Source organism: Oncorhynchus nerka, linkage group LG9a (genome assembly GCF_034236695.1).
Source record: "Oncorhynchus nerka isolate Pitt River linkage group LG9a, Oner_Uvic_2.0, whole genome shotgun sequence".
Taxonomy (NCBI): Eukaryota; Metazoa; Chordata; class Actinopteri; order Salmoniformes; family Salmonidae; genus Oncorhynchus; species Oncorhynchus nerka.
The window spans coordinates 47,255,191-47,272,209 of NC_088404.1; the positions used below are offsets into that span (position 1 = coordinate 47,255,191).

General features: G+C 43.9%; 1 protein-coding gene across 2 annotated transcripts in view; it reads left to right on the forward strand.

Moving 5' to 3' along the window:
* Nucleotides 1-17,019, forward strand: part of kcnq1.2 (potassium voltage-gated channel, KQT-like subfamily, member 1.2) — a 247,892-nt gene that overhangs the window by 228,312 nt on the left and 2,561 nt on the right. The window lies entirely within an intron of this gene.

The following is a 17,019-nucleotide window of genomic DNA, read 5'->3' on the forward strand; positions in this document are numbered from 1 at the left end:
ACAATGCAATAGATGTTCTATTTAATTCTGTGGCTGATAGTAAGGTGGTATGCTGTAAGATGCTCCCTATATAAGACATGAATGTTACATTTTCCACACCACAGTGATGATAATACCAAGAGATACCTATATAGATATATTTATTCACTAACTGACAGGCTCTCATTCAGCGATAGACTTCCACGCATCCACGCTGCTGTGAGAACAGCAGCAGCAACAACACGAAAGCTAATTCACTGCTGCCTCAGCAGTCTGACAGGTAACTCATCAGTCAGAACAAGTCTCATAATTCACCTCTTCACCCTGCAACTAGCCTGTTTATCCACCGCGTGTATTTGGTGTTCAGTAACATTTTGCCGACTCCCACATCGCTCAACGTGAAAAACGCTAATGGCCCCACCACCGTAATTTCAAAGCCATCGCACGTCTCTCTCCATCTGAAATGATGTCGAGGTGGGTTTTTCTCTCTCTACATGAAAGCCGTCACTGTTCCCACACATTCCCCCTCACAGCTCCTCAGTCATGTCCAAACAGGGTGATCAGTAAATCAAATAAACCCCCCCGTCCCTCCAGCTGTCATTCTGTCCGTCTGCTGTACTGTATGTGGGCCCTGATGGCCCGGCTCAGGGGACTAGGAAAATGGCACTCCCAACAACAGTGCTAAGGAGAGTGGAGTGAGAGATGTGGATGAGGGGCTGAGGTGTGGGGTGGGAGAGAGAAAGAGGCCGCTCGCCCCATACGGACGTGGATTGTACCTCCATGGGAAAGTAGCTCTGAAACAAAGCAGCTTTGAGAGCACGCCCACTCAGTGAAGGAGATTAGGCGGTGGCGAGCGCCTGTCCCTGCCCCCCCTGGAAAGGCTTTGGCACGTGGCAAAGGCCTTGATACTTATCATGTGCGTCAGGTGCTCTCGCTTGATTTCCTGTTCTTGAAAAAAAATAAAAAATCCTCCTTCTCCCTCCACGCCACCACCAAATCCCTCTGCTCAAAACCCACACCGCCCTCCCTCCACTTCTCCTCCCTTTTCTCCTTTTTACAAATACAAAGAACATATTGTATCTGCCAATGTTAAACTGAATCCATTCGTCTTGGCAGGGGCCGGACGGGCTCTGTGTATCTGAGCTGTGCTCCGTGTGCTTCCAGTTGGCCGTAGTTACTGGTTGGTTGGTCCGATCATTGGTTAGTTGTTGGTGAATTTGATCTCTGCACACACACATTTGTTTGGGAGTATTTCTCTCCTGCACTGGATTCAAAATCAACACACAAAACACCTAGATGCACGGTTCAAATCAACACACAAGCCCTGAGTCTACACACACATACAGTACAAACACACTTTACCCAGATTGTACCAACTTTGTAGTAAAACACACCACACCCTCAGTGTCATGTTTGTCCTGAGGTAATGACAATAACACACACACACATACACTACCCTCTGTATTTATTTGGACGGTGAAGCTAGAAATATGTATTTGGCTCTGTACTCCAATGCTGCAACCCGGACACAGGAGTAGACGTAACAATGCCTGTGAAATGCTAAATGTATGATATGTTACGAATTCCAATGTCTGTGGCTAACGTTGGCTAGGTGGCTAACATTAGCTAGGCTAGGGGTTAGGTTTATGGTTAGGTTTAGGAGTTACAGTTAGAGGTTATACACAAAAACTAGGTTTCAAGTGAGAATTATGCAGGTCTGATGCCGAAAAAGAAAATAAATACTTGCCTACTTCAACCATATTTTTCTTTTAATTTTGCAAAAATAGTAGTGTGTAGTTCCAGTAGTTATCTACACCACTACATGGCAAAACAGTAATTAACTTCTGAAAACACTACCAAGATAAGAATTGAGTTAAACTACCACCAAGATACTGTAAATTGTAGCTTAATTACTAGTTAACTACAAGTAGCTCCCCAACATTACTTCTAGTGTATTAAGTAGTCAAACGTTTTGTATTTGGTCCCGTATTCCTAGCGCGCAAGCCAGGACAACATCAAGCTGTGACTCTACAAACTTGTTGGATGCATTTGCAGTTTTGTTTTGGTCGTGTTTCAGATTATGTTATGCCCAACAGGAACTGAATGGTGAATACTCTATTGTGTCATTTTCAAGACACTTTTATTGTAAATAACAATAGAAGATGTTCCGGGGGCGTATGCCTTATGGCGAATGAGACATGGTGTGATGAAAGAAACATACAGGAACTCAAATCCTTCTGTTCACATGATTTAGAATTCCTCACAATCAAATGTAGACCGCATTATCTACCAAGAGAATTCTCTTCGATTATAATCACAACCGTATATATCCCCCCCCAAGCAGACACATCGATGGCTCTGAACAAACTTTATTTAACTCTTTGCAAACTGGAAACCATTTATCCGGAGGCTGCATTCATTGTAGCTGGGGATTTTAACAAGGGTAATCTGAAAACAAGACTCCCTAAATTTTATCAGCATATCGATTGCGCAACCAGGGGTGGGAAAACCTTGGATCATTGTTACTCTAACTTCCGCGACGCATATAAGGCCCTGCCCCGCCCCCCTTTCGGAAAAGCTGACCACGACTCCATTTTGTTGATCCCTGCCTACAGACAGAAACTAAAACAAGAGGCTCCCACGCTGAGGTCTGTCCAACGCTGGTCCGACCAAGCTGACTCCACACTCCAAGACTGCTTCCATCACGTGGACTGGGATATGTTTCGTATTGCGTCAGATAACAATATTGACGAATACGCTGATTCGGTGTGCGGGTTCATTAGAACATGCGTTGAAGATGTCGTTCCCATAGCAACGATTATAACATTCCCTAACCAGAAACTGTGGATTGATGGCAGCATTCGCGTGGAACTGAAAGCGCGAACCACTGCTTTTAATCAGGGCAAGGTGTCTGGTAACATGACCAAATACAAACAGTGCAGCTATTCCCTCCGCAAGGCTATCAAACAAGCTAAGCGTCAGTACAGAGACAAAGTAGAATCTCAATTCAACGGCTCAGACACAAGAGGCATGTGGCAGGGTCTACAGTCAATCACGGACTACAAGAAGAAATCCAGCCCAGTCACAGACCAGGATGTCTTGCTCCCAGGCAGACTAAATAACTTTTTTGCCCGCTTTGAGGACAATACAGTGCCACTGACACGGCCTGCAACGAAAACATGCGGTCTCTCCTTCACTGCAGCCGAGGTGAGTAAGACATTTAAACGTGTTAACCCTCGCAAGGCTGCAGGCCCAGACGGCATCCCCGGCCGCGCCCTCAGAGCATGCGCAGACCAGCTGGCCGGTGTGTTTACGGACATATTCAATCAATCCCTATACCAGTCTGCTGTTCCCACGTGCTTCAAGAGGGCCACCATTGTTCCTGTTCCCAAGAAAGCTAAGGTAACTGAGCTAAACGACTACCGCCCCGTAGCACTCACTTCCGTCATCATGAAGTGCTTTGAGAGACTAGTCAAGGACCATATCACCTCCACCCTACCTGACACCCTAGACCCACTCCAATTTGCTTACCGCCCAAATAGGTCCACAGACGATGCAATCTCAACCACACCGCACACTGCCCTAACCCATCTGGACAAGAGGAATACCTATGTGAGAATGCTGTTCATCGACTACAGCTCGGCATTCAACACCATAGTACCCTCCAAGCTCGTCATCAAGCTCTGGGACCCTGGGTCTCGACCCCGCCCTGTGCAACTGGGTACTGGACTTCCTGACGGGCCGCCCCCAGGTGGTGAGGGTAGGCAACAACATCTCCTCCCCGCTGATCCTCAACACTGGGGCCCCACAAGGGTGCGTTCTGAGCCCTCTCCTGTACTCCCTGTTCACCCACGACTGCGTGGCCACGCACGCCTCCAACTCAATCATCAAGTTTGCGGACGACACAACAGTGGTAGGCTTGATTACCAACAACGACGAGACGGCCTACAGGGAGGAGGTGAGGGCCCTCGGAGTGTGGTGTCAGGAAAATAACCTCACACTCAACGTCAACAAAACTAAGGAGATGATTGTGGACTTCAGGAAACAGCAGAGGGAACACCCCCCTATCCACATCGATGGAACAGTAGTGGAGAGGGTAGCAGTTTTAAGTTCCTCGGCATACACATCACAGACAAACTGAACTGGTCCACTCACACAGACAGCATCGTGAAGAAGGCGCAGCAGCGCCTCTTCAACCTCAGGAGGCTGAAGAAATTCGGCTTGTCACCAAAAGCACTCACAAACTTCTACAGATGCACAATCGAGAGCATCCTGGCGGGCTGTATCACCGCCTGGTACGGCAACTGCTCCGGCCTCAACCGTAAGGCTCTCCAGAGGGTAGTGAGGTCTGCACAACGCATCACCGAGGGCAAACTACCTGCCCTCCAGGACACCTACACCACCCGATGTTACAGGAAGGCCATAAAGATCATCAAGGACATCAACCACCCGAGTCACTGCCTGTGCACCCCGCTATCATCCAGAAGGCGAGGTCAGTACAGGTGCATCAAAGCTGGGACCGAGAGACTGAAAAACAGCTTCTATCTCAAGGCCATCAGACTGTTAAACAGCCACCACTAACATTGAGTGGCTGCTGCCAACACACTGACACTGACACTGACTCAACTCCAGCCACTTTAATAATGGGAATTGATGGGAAATGATGTAAATATATCACTAGCCACTTTAAACAATGCTACCTTATATGATGTTACTTACCCTACATTATTCATCTCATATGCATACGTATATACTGTACCCTATATCATCGACTGCATCCTTATGTAATACATGTATCATTAGCCACTTTAACTATGCCACTTTGTTTACATACTCATCTCATATGTATATACTGTACTCGATACCATCTACTGTATCTTGCCTATACTGCTCTGTACCATCACTCATTCATATATCCTTATGTACATATTCTTTATCCCCTTACACTGTGTATAAGACAGTAGTTTTGGAATTGTTAGTTAGATTACTTGTTGGTTATTACTGCATTGTCAGAACTAGAAACACAAGCATTTCGCTACACTCGCATTAACATCTGCTAACCATGTGTATGTGACAAACAAAATTTGATTTGATTTGATTTGGGACACTTCTACATTAATGTGGATGCTACCATGATAACATATATGAACATACCCCAAAAATCATGAATAAAGATCTTATCCCGCCAAAAATGCTAACCTCCCCTGTTATTGGTAATGGTGAGATGTTAGCATGTTTTTGTTGTAGCCTATGAATGGCATGTCACTCATCAATATTCATGATTCATTCAAGATTTTTCTTGATCATGGAATTGTCAAGATTAATTTTGAAATGTTCAGAAAGACAATTACTCGAGTCATCATTCACCATTCAGTGGGCAAAACATTATCAAAACGCAACCAAAGCAAACTGCAAACCCATCCAACGAGTTTGTAGAGTCACAAGCTTGATGTAGTCATTGTGTGCTCAAAATATGGGACAAAATACTAAACTTTTGACTCCTTTGATACACTAAGTGAATGTGTCCAAATACTTATGACTTCTTCACATTAGGGGACTAGATAATCAAATCCCAAACGCTGAAGTATAGAGCCAAATGTAAAATATAAGCCTCACTGTCCAAATACATATGGAGTGTACATTCACATACATCAATATACACAAGCGATGAGATATGAGTATCGCATTCCTTTGTCATAACAAATCTCATGACAAACAATCTCTCTTGCAAATATGAAAGAGACGAGTTGACAAGAGTTAACATACAGAAAGCAGGAAAAACAAGGCTCTAAATGACACTGGGCTAAGTCTGCTTTGAAGTGAATCTGTCTGTTCTCCCCTCTCCCTCCTCTCTCCTCCCTCCATTCCTTTCTGTTCCACGCTCCCAGAGAGGAACGGACATCATAAAACATCTCTCTCGCTTTTTCTCTCTCTCCTTTTCTCTCTCTCTCTGTATGTCTCTGTCTTATCTCTTTCTCTGTCTTCTCTCTCTCTGTCTTCTCTCTCTCTCTCCCTGTCTTCTCTCCCTCTCTCTCTCTCTCTCTCTCTCTCTGTATCTCTCTCCCTGTCTTCTCTCTCTGTCTGTCTGCTCTCTCTCCCTGTCTTCTCTCTCTCTGTCTGTCTGCTCTCTCTCCCTGTCTTCTCTCTCTGTCTTCTCTCTCTCTCTCTGTCTTCTCTCTCTCCCTGTCTTCTCTCTCTCCCTGTCTTCTCTCTCTCTCTGTCTTCTCTCTCTCTCTGTCTTCTCTCTCTCCCTGTCTTCTCTCTCTCCCTGTCTTCTCTCTCTCTGTCTTCTTTCTCTCTCTGTCTTCTCTCTCTCCCTGTCTTCTCTCCCTGTCTTCTCTCTCCTCTGTCTTCTCTCTCTCCCTGTCTTCTCTCTCTCTCTGTCTTCTCTCTCTCTCCCTGTCTTCTCTCTCTCTCTGTCTTCTCTCTCTGTCCATATCTTCTCTCTCTCTGTCTTCTCTCTCTCCCTGTCTTCTCTCTCTCTCTGGCTGCTCTCTCTCTGTCTGCTCTCTCTCTCTCTGTCTTCTCTCTCTCTCTGTCTTCTCTCTCTCTGTCTTCTCTCTCTCCCTGTCTTCTCTCTCTCTGTCTTCTCTCTATCTCCCTATCTGCTCTTTCTCTCTGTCTGCTCTCTCTCCCTGTCTTCTCTCTCTCTCTCTGTCTTCTCTCTCTCCCTGTCTTATATGGTACACTAGATCCCATAGGTCATCTGAAGCTTCATCTGCGCTCAGCCTCCCTCCTCGCTCCATTACTCTTCTCAAGGCCTAACCCTGGGAGTCTGGGAGGGCGGCTGCATCTCTCCTCCATTTAAAATGTACAAACATGGCTGGAGACAAAAGCCAACCCCCTCCGTCCCTCTGTTCCTCCTTCCCTCTATCCACCCCCTCCTTCTAACCCCCCCTGATGACCACAGTGCAGCTTGTTAGTCACACACATAAACATATACACACACACATACACACAGCGAGCCCAGTGTGTGCTCCTACTGTACATTGTCCATTGTGTGAGATCTCTCTGCTTCTGCTCCAGGAGATGGGCGGAGGTAGTAAGGCTGGGTCAGGGGCCATAGGAGGGGGGATTTCACACAATGAGAATGCAGCCAGGCAGGGCAGCGGAGGCCTGGGCAGAGGGCCCCGAGTAACCCCTCGGCCGAGCCAGGCTCACCTGAACTGACCCCGTGTTGTTATTCTTGTGCAGGGGAAAAGGAAGCTCCACTGACATGCCCTCGGCTTCAGACCCAAGGCCCAGAGACAGTGAGGGAGAGAGAGAGCCCCAGCTGTGGTTGGATGGGGCTGGCTGGGCTGATATGCAAGGGCTCCAGTCCAGGGTCACCAGAGGGAAAATAAATGTCACACATATGACGATGGGCACCGATCGTGACTTGTGGGATTGTTTTCTTTTGCCAATTGTCGCTCCATTTTTTTCCTACTCTCTCCCAATTTTCAAGGGTGATGGAGAGCTACGGCAGTTCAATGACAGAAATCTTGTTTTTTTAATAGGGCTAACTCCTCTTAGATGCCAGCCCAGTAATAACCTGAAATGAACACAACTTCAACGTCTGAATTCTTTCTTTCTTTTTAATCTGGATGTTGAAAAGTTGAAATCAGGTTCATTTTCAGTTCTGAATGAAAGTTGAAAAGACATTTACAGATATTGAAAATACCTATTTTTTGGTCATTTATTTTATGGCAAAATTTCAACTGCACACACATTCTCAATGAAATAACCATTTTATCACGATAATAATTGTTCTGTCTATTTAATATAGTAAAGAGGAGCCTCAGTAATGGTTACATAGATGTTTTTTTCTTGCTATGACTGTGAGATGTTGTTATTTATCTACCTTAGCTGAATACACTGACTGTAAGTCACTCTGGATAAGAGTGTCTGCTGAATGACTGAAAATGTAAATGTATAAACAAACACTTACAAAGCATGCTGGGTATTACTCTAATGAGCTCTGCCCCAAAACAAGTCAAAATGTGGTTGGTCCGGACGAGACCAAATCTGAACACTTTACTGTTCTCCACTTTGCTCTACTGTATTGTACTGTACTTTACTGTACTGTACTATACTCCACTTGTCTTTACTGTACTGTAATGTACTATACTCCACTTGTCTTTACTGTACTGTAATGTACACTGCTGTGCTCTGCAGTACTGTACTGTGCTGTCCAAACTTGTGAAACATAAATGTCTATGATTGGGCCAAATCAAGGCCAGTCTGTGGACATTGAAATCAAGGCCAGTCCAGACCAGATCAAATCTGAACCAAACATCAATGTCTACAGTATGTTTGGGCCAAATCATGGCCAGACCGGACCGGACCAAATCTGAACCAAACAGATGTCTATGATTGGTTCAGATTTGGTCCGGTCCAACAACAAAAAAAACACATCCAAAAGACATCGGCATCGGTCCGTGTTTATTAAGATGGCATTCCTGGAGATGTTGCCATTCAAACCTGTGTTTTACTCCTGAATAACAGCCCACTTCATAATATCACCGAATAATAGTTCTACATTACAGGTCTAGGATATAAAGCAATTTTCAGCCTATTACTTTCTCATGGATTTGTTGCAATAGAGCGTCTCTATTTCTTAGTATCCATGCTATTACTGCATGTCATTAACATGAATATACTGTAACACCTCACAACAGCAGCAACCCAACCTTTCCCTCCCTCCAACAGATGGCAGTATGAATCACATGATTTACACGTGTCAGAGAGTTTCCCTGAAGTGCTCAGAAACCTTGTTTAGATTCACCTACTGTGTTTGTTCCACTCAAGATGGTAAAGCTAGAACACTTTTTCCCCGAAGCAGCTTCAACACAGAGTAATTATCCATAGTAATTATGCTATTGCCCCTCTGGAAAGAAAAAAAGAAGAGGCTAAATTTAGACCTGCAGTATATTATAATCTACCTCGACCCAGCCCAGAAATGGTCTGCGTCCTAAATGGTAACTTATTCGCTATATAGTGCACTACCTTTTGACCAGGGCCTATAGACTCTGGTCAAAAGTAGTGCACTATATTGGTACTAGGGTGCCATTTCAGATGCAGACATGGCCTTTATTTGGACTCAAAATGAACCATGCAATTAGACCAGGCAGTCCAGTCTTTTAGTCCAGTCTGTGAGCAGGAGGAGATATGCTAGATGTGCTAATTAACTGTGACAAGAACTACTATAATTTGAGGCAGGTTTTCATTTCTCTCGTTTATTTTTGCTGTGTGATAATTGGTGTTTAGTAGGCTGACTAGGGTCACACATGAGTATGAATTGGACAGAGCTGTGACAAGCCTGAGCTCTGGACTGAACTGACTGCTTTGCTGTTGTTGTTGTTGTCGTCAAACAAACTCAAACGAACAAAGAACGGGGCATTTGGCGTTCAGCAGTATTTAGCGGCTGGGTGAGGCTGCTCTGCAGATAATACAGCTGGTCCCAGGGAAGGGGCAGGAGGTAAGCCAGGAACGGAAGGGTGTTCCTCTGTCAACACAGCCATTGGGTCCTGGTCCCCTGTCCCCAGTTGGTCCCCACTAAGCCCACGTTCCCCCCACTGCTGTCCCCCTGTAAAGAGACACTTTGGGACAGACAGGGTTGCAGAGAGAGTGTTGGGCCTCTATGGGTCTCAGAACAGTGTTTCCCCTACTATTGGTTAGGCTTGGCAGGGTGGGGTCCCAGCCTAGCTTTGTTGTCCCCCTCCTAAACAAATTTGGCCCATGTAGTTTCAGTTAAACATTCAATTGAAAATGTTTGTGTTTTTCAGGCTGCTGTGTTATCCTAAGGGCTTTGGTGCCCCGCCCTATATATAAAAAAAGATTGTGCCACATAGTATGAGTGGGGCGGGGAGGCTGTCTGGTGGTTTGTACCATGTGCTGTTTAGGAGGATGGGGTGGGTGGGTTGGGGACAGCTGAGGCATCACCTGTCTGTGTATCACATGTCCTTTGACACAGTGAGGCAGACAGCGTTGTCACCAGCCATCCCTGCCCCTCCACAGTGACACAATCCCAGCAGCGGTCAGTCAGTCACACACCCTTCTATGTTGCCTACCCTGGGTGGAAGTTGCCAGCAGGCATAGATCTAGGATCAGTGTAATGGAGGTGGTTTGAAAAGCACCTTGCCTGAGACCAGACGACTTGTGTTAGCTCCCTGAGCTAACACCTATTAGGCTAGGGTGAGAGTTGACTGGGATGTGGACACGAAGCTACACTGAAAAAAATGAAGGTTCTTAAACTGTTCTTCCTTAAGGCTCCTTGGAGAACTCTTGCCCAATAAAGAACCTTTGAGTTAAGTGTGGGGTTCTTGACGTGGCATCCACGGTTCATCAGAATTCTAAACGACACTTGAAATGTATGGAAGTTCTTTTCATACCACGCAGCAAATTGGCCAGTGTTAACTAGTGTTGATTTTTCAATGTAACATTTCTAGTGTTGATTTAAGAGTTACATTAGCACTGTAAATAGTTCCATTTAAACAAAGTGGTTAGTGTTGGTGTTCAAAATTAGAGATGAACCAAAACCACACCCATCATTATCATCTTTCCCAGCATGCTCTATTGCGGGTAGATTTTTTTTATTGTTTGTTTCAATATCTACATTTTTGTACATACATTGATTAATTCATCTTATGCTACTCAAATATAAATAACAAATGTTTCTAAACTAATCCAATCTGTTACTTGGATTTATTGCAACCATTAGTGATACTGAAATGTTTTTTCCAGTTTAGATGTTTAAGATAGTCTCATATGTTACTCTTCCCTTACCTGGCAGTCATTCTGAATGTAGGTTGTGGGTGAATAGAAATTCAAAATGTTGAATATCCCCACTCTGGCTGGATTCTAATAGGAATTACACATCACTTTGCAAACCAGCCAAATGTGACCTGATGTGGCCTGCAAACTATGAGTTTCAGGTCACTACATTATGGTAAAACTAGGTCCTTAAAAGAAGTCCTTATGAAATATGTATTGTCTTAAATAATTACATTTTAAAGACAACATATTATTCACTTAGGATCTCACTTGGTGAAGGCCACTTGACAGAGCATGAATGAATGCAACAACCATGTCTCTGTCTCTAGCAAACACAGTCATGGCTGGTACGAGTAACTCTTAAATTCACTCAAGGCACCCTGGGAAATATACAAACAAGGCAACCCTACAGCAGGACTATTCAATTCCGGTCCTGGAGGGCCGAAACATTTCTGGTTTTGGATCTTAGTAAGGTTCTTCAAAGAACCATCCTATTTATGGTTCTTCAGAAACCCTAAAATGTTTCCCCTATTGCATCGCTCTCCAGAACCTTATTTGGTTCCAACTCGCACCTTTATTTTTAAGAGTGTAGAATTAGGGTTAGGGTTGTTAGTGAGGCTGGGGTTAGGGTTGAACCAGGATGTGGACATGAGGCTGGGGTTAGGGTTGTACCAGGATGTGGACATGAGGCTAGGGTTAGGGTTGTACCAGGATGTGGACATGAGGCTAGGGTTAGGGTTGTACCAGGATGTGGACATGAGGCTAGGGTTAGGGTTGTACCAGGATGTGGACATGAGGCTAGGGTTAGGGTTGTACCAGGATGTGGACATGAGGCTAGGGTTAGGGTTGTACCAGGATGTGGACATGAGGCTAGGGTTAGGGTTGTACCAGGATGTGGACATGAGGCTAGGGTTAGGGTTGTACCAGGATGTGGACATGAGGCTAGGGTTAGGGTTGAACCAGGATGTGGACATGAGTCTGGGGTTAGGGTTGTACCAGGATGTGGACATGAAGCTAGGGTTAGTGTTAGGGTTGGACCAGGATGTGGACATGAAGCTAGGGTTAGGGTTAGGGTTGGACCAGGATGTGGACATGAAGCTAGGGTTGGGGTTAGGGTTGGACCAGGATGTAGACATGAAGCTAGGGTTAGGGTCAGGGTTGGACCAGGATGTAGACATGAAAGTAGGGTTAGGGTTGGACCAGGATGTGGACATGAAGCTAGGGTTAGGGTTAGGGTTAGGGTTGGACCAGGATGTGGACATGAAGCTAGGGTTAGGGTTAGGGTTGGACCAGGATGTAGACATGAAAGTAGGGTTAGGGTTAGGGTTGGACCAGGATGTAGACATGAAAGTAGGGTTAGGGTTAGGGTTGGACCAGGATGTGGACATGAAGCTAGGGTTAGGGTTAGGGTTGGACCAGGATGTAGACATGAAAGTAGGGTTAGGGTTAGGGTTGGACCAGGATGTGGACATGATGCTAGGGTTGGGGTTAGGGTTGGACCAGGATGTGGACATGAAGCTAGGGTTAAGGTTAGGGTTGGACCAGGATGTGGACATGAAGCTAGGGTTAGGGTTAGGGTTGGACCAGGATGTGGACATGAAGCTAGGGTTAGGGTTAGGGTTGGACCAGGATGTGGACATGAAGCTAGGGTTAGGGTTAGGGTTGGACCAGGATGTGGACATGAAGCTAGGGTTAGGGTTAGGGTTGGACCAGGATGTGGACATGAAGCTAGGGTTAGGGTTAGGGTTGGACCAGGATGTGGACATGAAGCTAGGGTTAAACAAGGATGTGGACATGAAGTTAGGGTTAGGGTTGGATTTAAGGCCCCGGAAAAGGAGGAAAAACACAGTAACAAGAAAACCCTAACCCTAACCCTGTTCAGGATTTTAACCCTAACCCAGTCTAGCCCAGATTACATGTGGTCTATCTTCTTAACACAGCTATGTAGGTCATGATAAACATTGTAGTCTAATCCAAGGCTTGTTCTAACCTTTTGTTATTTTGCTTCCTTCCTACTTTGATGATTATATGATTCCTGACAGAATCATCGCTGTGGGGGGGTTAGGGTTAGGGGGGGGGGTCTTATTGTATGTGATTTAATATCCTTCATCCTTGGTTTCATATCCCAATAACAATGAGTGATACCCAATGTCCTGGTCTACTATAAAAGTGTCATGGCTGTCAAGCACACACACTCAAAGATGGATAAGAGGCGCCTAATCCTCAACACACAAAAAAAATACCAGTAAAGTCTGCAATGTGAATTTCAGACAAAATACTGCATGGTTCCTCACTATCAGTTATGACTGGAATGAGAGTCTACAAATTCCAGTCTGTCTGTTGTATGAGATGCCATGGCTCCTTCACATACTTTGATGTACTTTTCTCTTCCCTTCAACCTCGTCAGGATCCATTACCAGGTATCTCAATGACCATAGAGTTTGCCAGCTTGTAGTCTTAAAAAAACGGAAATGACTTACCTCTGGTTCGTTCAGCCAATCCTATGGGGAAAATGAATGGGGAAAGACTAAGGTTTTGGGATAAACGCCGAAAATAAGGTCTGAGGTTAACACAGGTTTAGGAGATCATATACCTTTTGTTCTATGAGATAATAGCAGTCAGTTTACATGAACTTTATGAGTTATGGAGCCTTTATGTGCTTTTTCTGATTACATAAATGCTTCAAAATTCACAAAATGTGACGTTAGCTGATGAAGATGATCTCATGGAACAAAACGTATCAGATCTCCTAAGCCTGTGTTTACCTCAGACCTTATTTTCGGCACTTATCCAAAAACCTTACAAAAGCTCCATTCATTTCCCCATAGGCTTTGTCCAATGAACGTAACTCATGTATATAACACGAGCTAGTTCCTACAATAAGACGCCATTACCATTGGTCTCTATTGCATTTATAAATCAGGTTAACAAGCAGTGTTAAGTGAAGCCTAAGATGGTGCCTTCCTGAAAAGATAACTGGATAACTCAGATATGAAGACGCAAAGCATTGCAGTAAAGATCTGTAAAAACTCATTGATGTTCAGAAAGGGGTGTGCGCACGAGTGTGTGTCTGTGTGTCGGCAGACAATCCGGGTAATAGAAAGAAGTCACCTGGTGGAGATGCAATGTCCCTATCAATTGGGTGACAGACACACACACCTCTGTTTACAGTTGAAACACCATGTCAACAGTAGCCATGCAGCCACAGCTCCTTGTGTGTGTGTGTGTGTGTGTGTGTGCGTGCGCTAAGAGCCCTCCCACTCCTGGATCACTCAACCGGCCCAGCTGCTATAATGAGTGGTTTTAGTAGGTAGACCGTGACAGATAGACAAACATGTTATTATACGCCACTGGTCTGTCATTGGGATGGGGTCATATTAGAGACCTGGCATCGCGGACAAAAGAAAGGCACAAACTCAGGGACACTCCTCAACTGCTGCACCCATTTAAATGCCCTCACTGATTGACTCTAGTCACGCACATATAATTACTAGATTTCCACTAGATGGGCCAGCTGCAAAGTCAAAATTGGCTATATATCGTAAAAATTCATAAAAAATGTAAGGTTAGGTTTAGGCATAAGTTTAGAAGTGTGGTTAAGTTTAGGGTTCAAGTTCAAGTTTTATTGACACATGCACAAGTGCAGTGAAATACTTCACTTGCAAGCTCTACCCAATAGTGCAGTAATCAATATCAAAATAGTGTAACTAAAAGTTTAAAAATATATACTGTACAGTGCCTTCGGAAAGTATTCAGACCCCTCTACTTTTTATACATTTTGGTACTGTAACGGCCGTCGATGGTGGAAGAAGGTGAGGACCAAGGTGCAGCGTGGTATGTGTCCATATTTATTAGAATGAACACGGAAATAACAAAATAACAAAGAGAAACGACCGAAAATGGCTGGTGCAGACACACAACAGAAAACAGAAAAAACAAATCACCCACGAAACACAATAGAAAACTAAATATGGTTCTCAATCAGGGACAACGATTGACAGCTGCCTCTGATTGAGAACCATACCAGGCCAAACACAGAAATAGCAAATCATAGAAAAACTAACATAGACAACCCACCCAACTCACTCCCTGATCATACTAAAACAAAGACATAACAAAATAACTAAGGTCAGAATGTGACAGTTACGTTCCAGCCACATTCTCAAATGGATTAAATAAAAATAATTCCTCAGCAATCTACAAACAATACCCCATAATGACAAAGTGAAAACAGGTTTTTAGTATTTTGTGCAAATTGAAAAAAAAAAAAAAGCAGAAATACCTTATTTACATAAGTATTCAGCACCTTTGCTTTGAGATTTGAAATTTAGCTCAGGTGCATCCTGTTTCCGTCGATCATCCTTGAGATATTTCTACAACTTGATTGTAATTCACCTGTAGTAAATTCAATTGTTTGGACATTCGCAGTTGACAGTACATGTCAGAGCAAAAACAAAGCCATTCGGTCAAAGGAATTGTCCGTAGAGCTCCGAAACAGCATTGTGTCGAGGCACAGATCTGGGGAAGGGTACCAAAAAATTTCTGCAGCATTTAATGTCCCCAAGAACACAGTGGCCTCCATCATTCTTAAATGGAAGAAGTTTGGAACCGCCAAGACTCTTCCTAGATCTGTACACCCGGCCAAACGGAGTAATCGGGAGGAAAGGGCCTCGGTCAGGCAACTCCCGCAAAACACCAGCCTCAACGTCAACAGTTAAGAGGCGACTCCGGGATGCTGTCCTTCAAGGCAGAGTTCATCTGTCAATTGTCCTGTATTCTTTTGCCCATCATAATCTTTTAATTTTATTGGCCAGTCTGAGATATTGTTTTTTCTTTGCAACTCTGCCTAGAAGGCCAGCATCCCGGAGTCGCCTCTTCACTGTTGACGTTGACACTGGTGTTTTGCGGGTACTATTTAACTAAGCTGCCAGTTGAGGACTTGTGAGGCGTCTGTTTCTCAAACTAGACACTCTAATGTACTTGTACTCTTGCTTAGTTGTACACTGGGGCCTCCCACTCCTCTTTCTATTCTGGTTAGAGACAGTTTGTGCTGTTCTGTGAAGGGTATAGTACACAGCGTTGCACGAGATCTTCAGTTTCTTGGCAATTTCTCGCATATAATCTCCTTCATTTCTCAGAACAAGAATAGACTGATGAGTTTCAGAAGAAAGGTCTTTGTTTCTGGCCATTTTGAGCCTGTAATCAAACCCACAAATGCTGACGCTACACATACTATATACATAGCCCACCTATAATTTAGCCCAAACAACTACTACCTCTTTCCCTACTGTATTTAATTAATTAATTTATTTATTTTGCTCCTTTGCACCCCATTATTTTTATTTCTACTTTGCACATTCTTCCACTGCAAATCTACCATTCCAGTGTTTTACTTGCTATTTTGTATTTACTTTGCCACCATGGCCTTTTTTTGCCTTTACCTCCCTTCTCACCTCATTTGCTGACATCGTATATAGACTTGTTTATACTCTATTATTGACTGTATGTTTGTTTTACTCCATATGTAACTGTGTCGTTGTTTGTGTCAAACTGCTTTGCTTTATCTTGGCCAGGTCGCAATTGTAAATGAGGACATGTTCTCAACTTGCCTACCTGGTTAAATAAAGGTGAAATAAATAAATAAAAATACTCAACTAGTCTAAAGAAGGCCAGATTTATTGCTTCTTCAATCAGGACAACAGTTTTCAGCTGTGCTAACATAATTGCAAAAGGGTTTTCTAATGATCAATTAGCCTTTTAAAATGATAAACTTGAATTAGCTAACACAACGTGCCATAGGCCCCTGTACGCCTATGTAGATATTCCATTAAAAATCTTCCGTTTCCAACCTAAATAGTCATTTACAACATTAACAATGTCTACATTGTATTTCTGATCAATTTGATGCTATTTTAATGGACAAAAAAAATGTGCTTCTCTTTCAAAAACAAGGACATTTCTGAGTGACCCCAAACTTTTGAATGGTAGTGTATATAATAAAGAAAACACAAGAAATAGGAGAGGGAGCTATATACAGGGTCAGCGCTAATACCAAATGTACAATGTGCAGGGGTACTGGAGTATTTGAAGTAGATATGTACATATAGGCAGGATTAGGAGAAAGTGATTGAAAGCAGAAAAAATAATATTAATAGTAAACTAGCAGCATAAGCAGCAGCATAAGTGGTGGGTGGGAGTGGTGGTGGGTGTTTGTATCTAAGTGTAAGTGTGTGAGTGAGGGTGTGTGTGTGCAAGTGTTACAGTATAGGTGTGATAGGCAGATATACA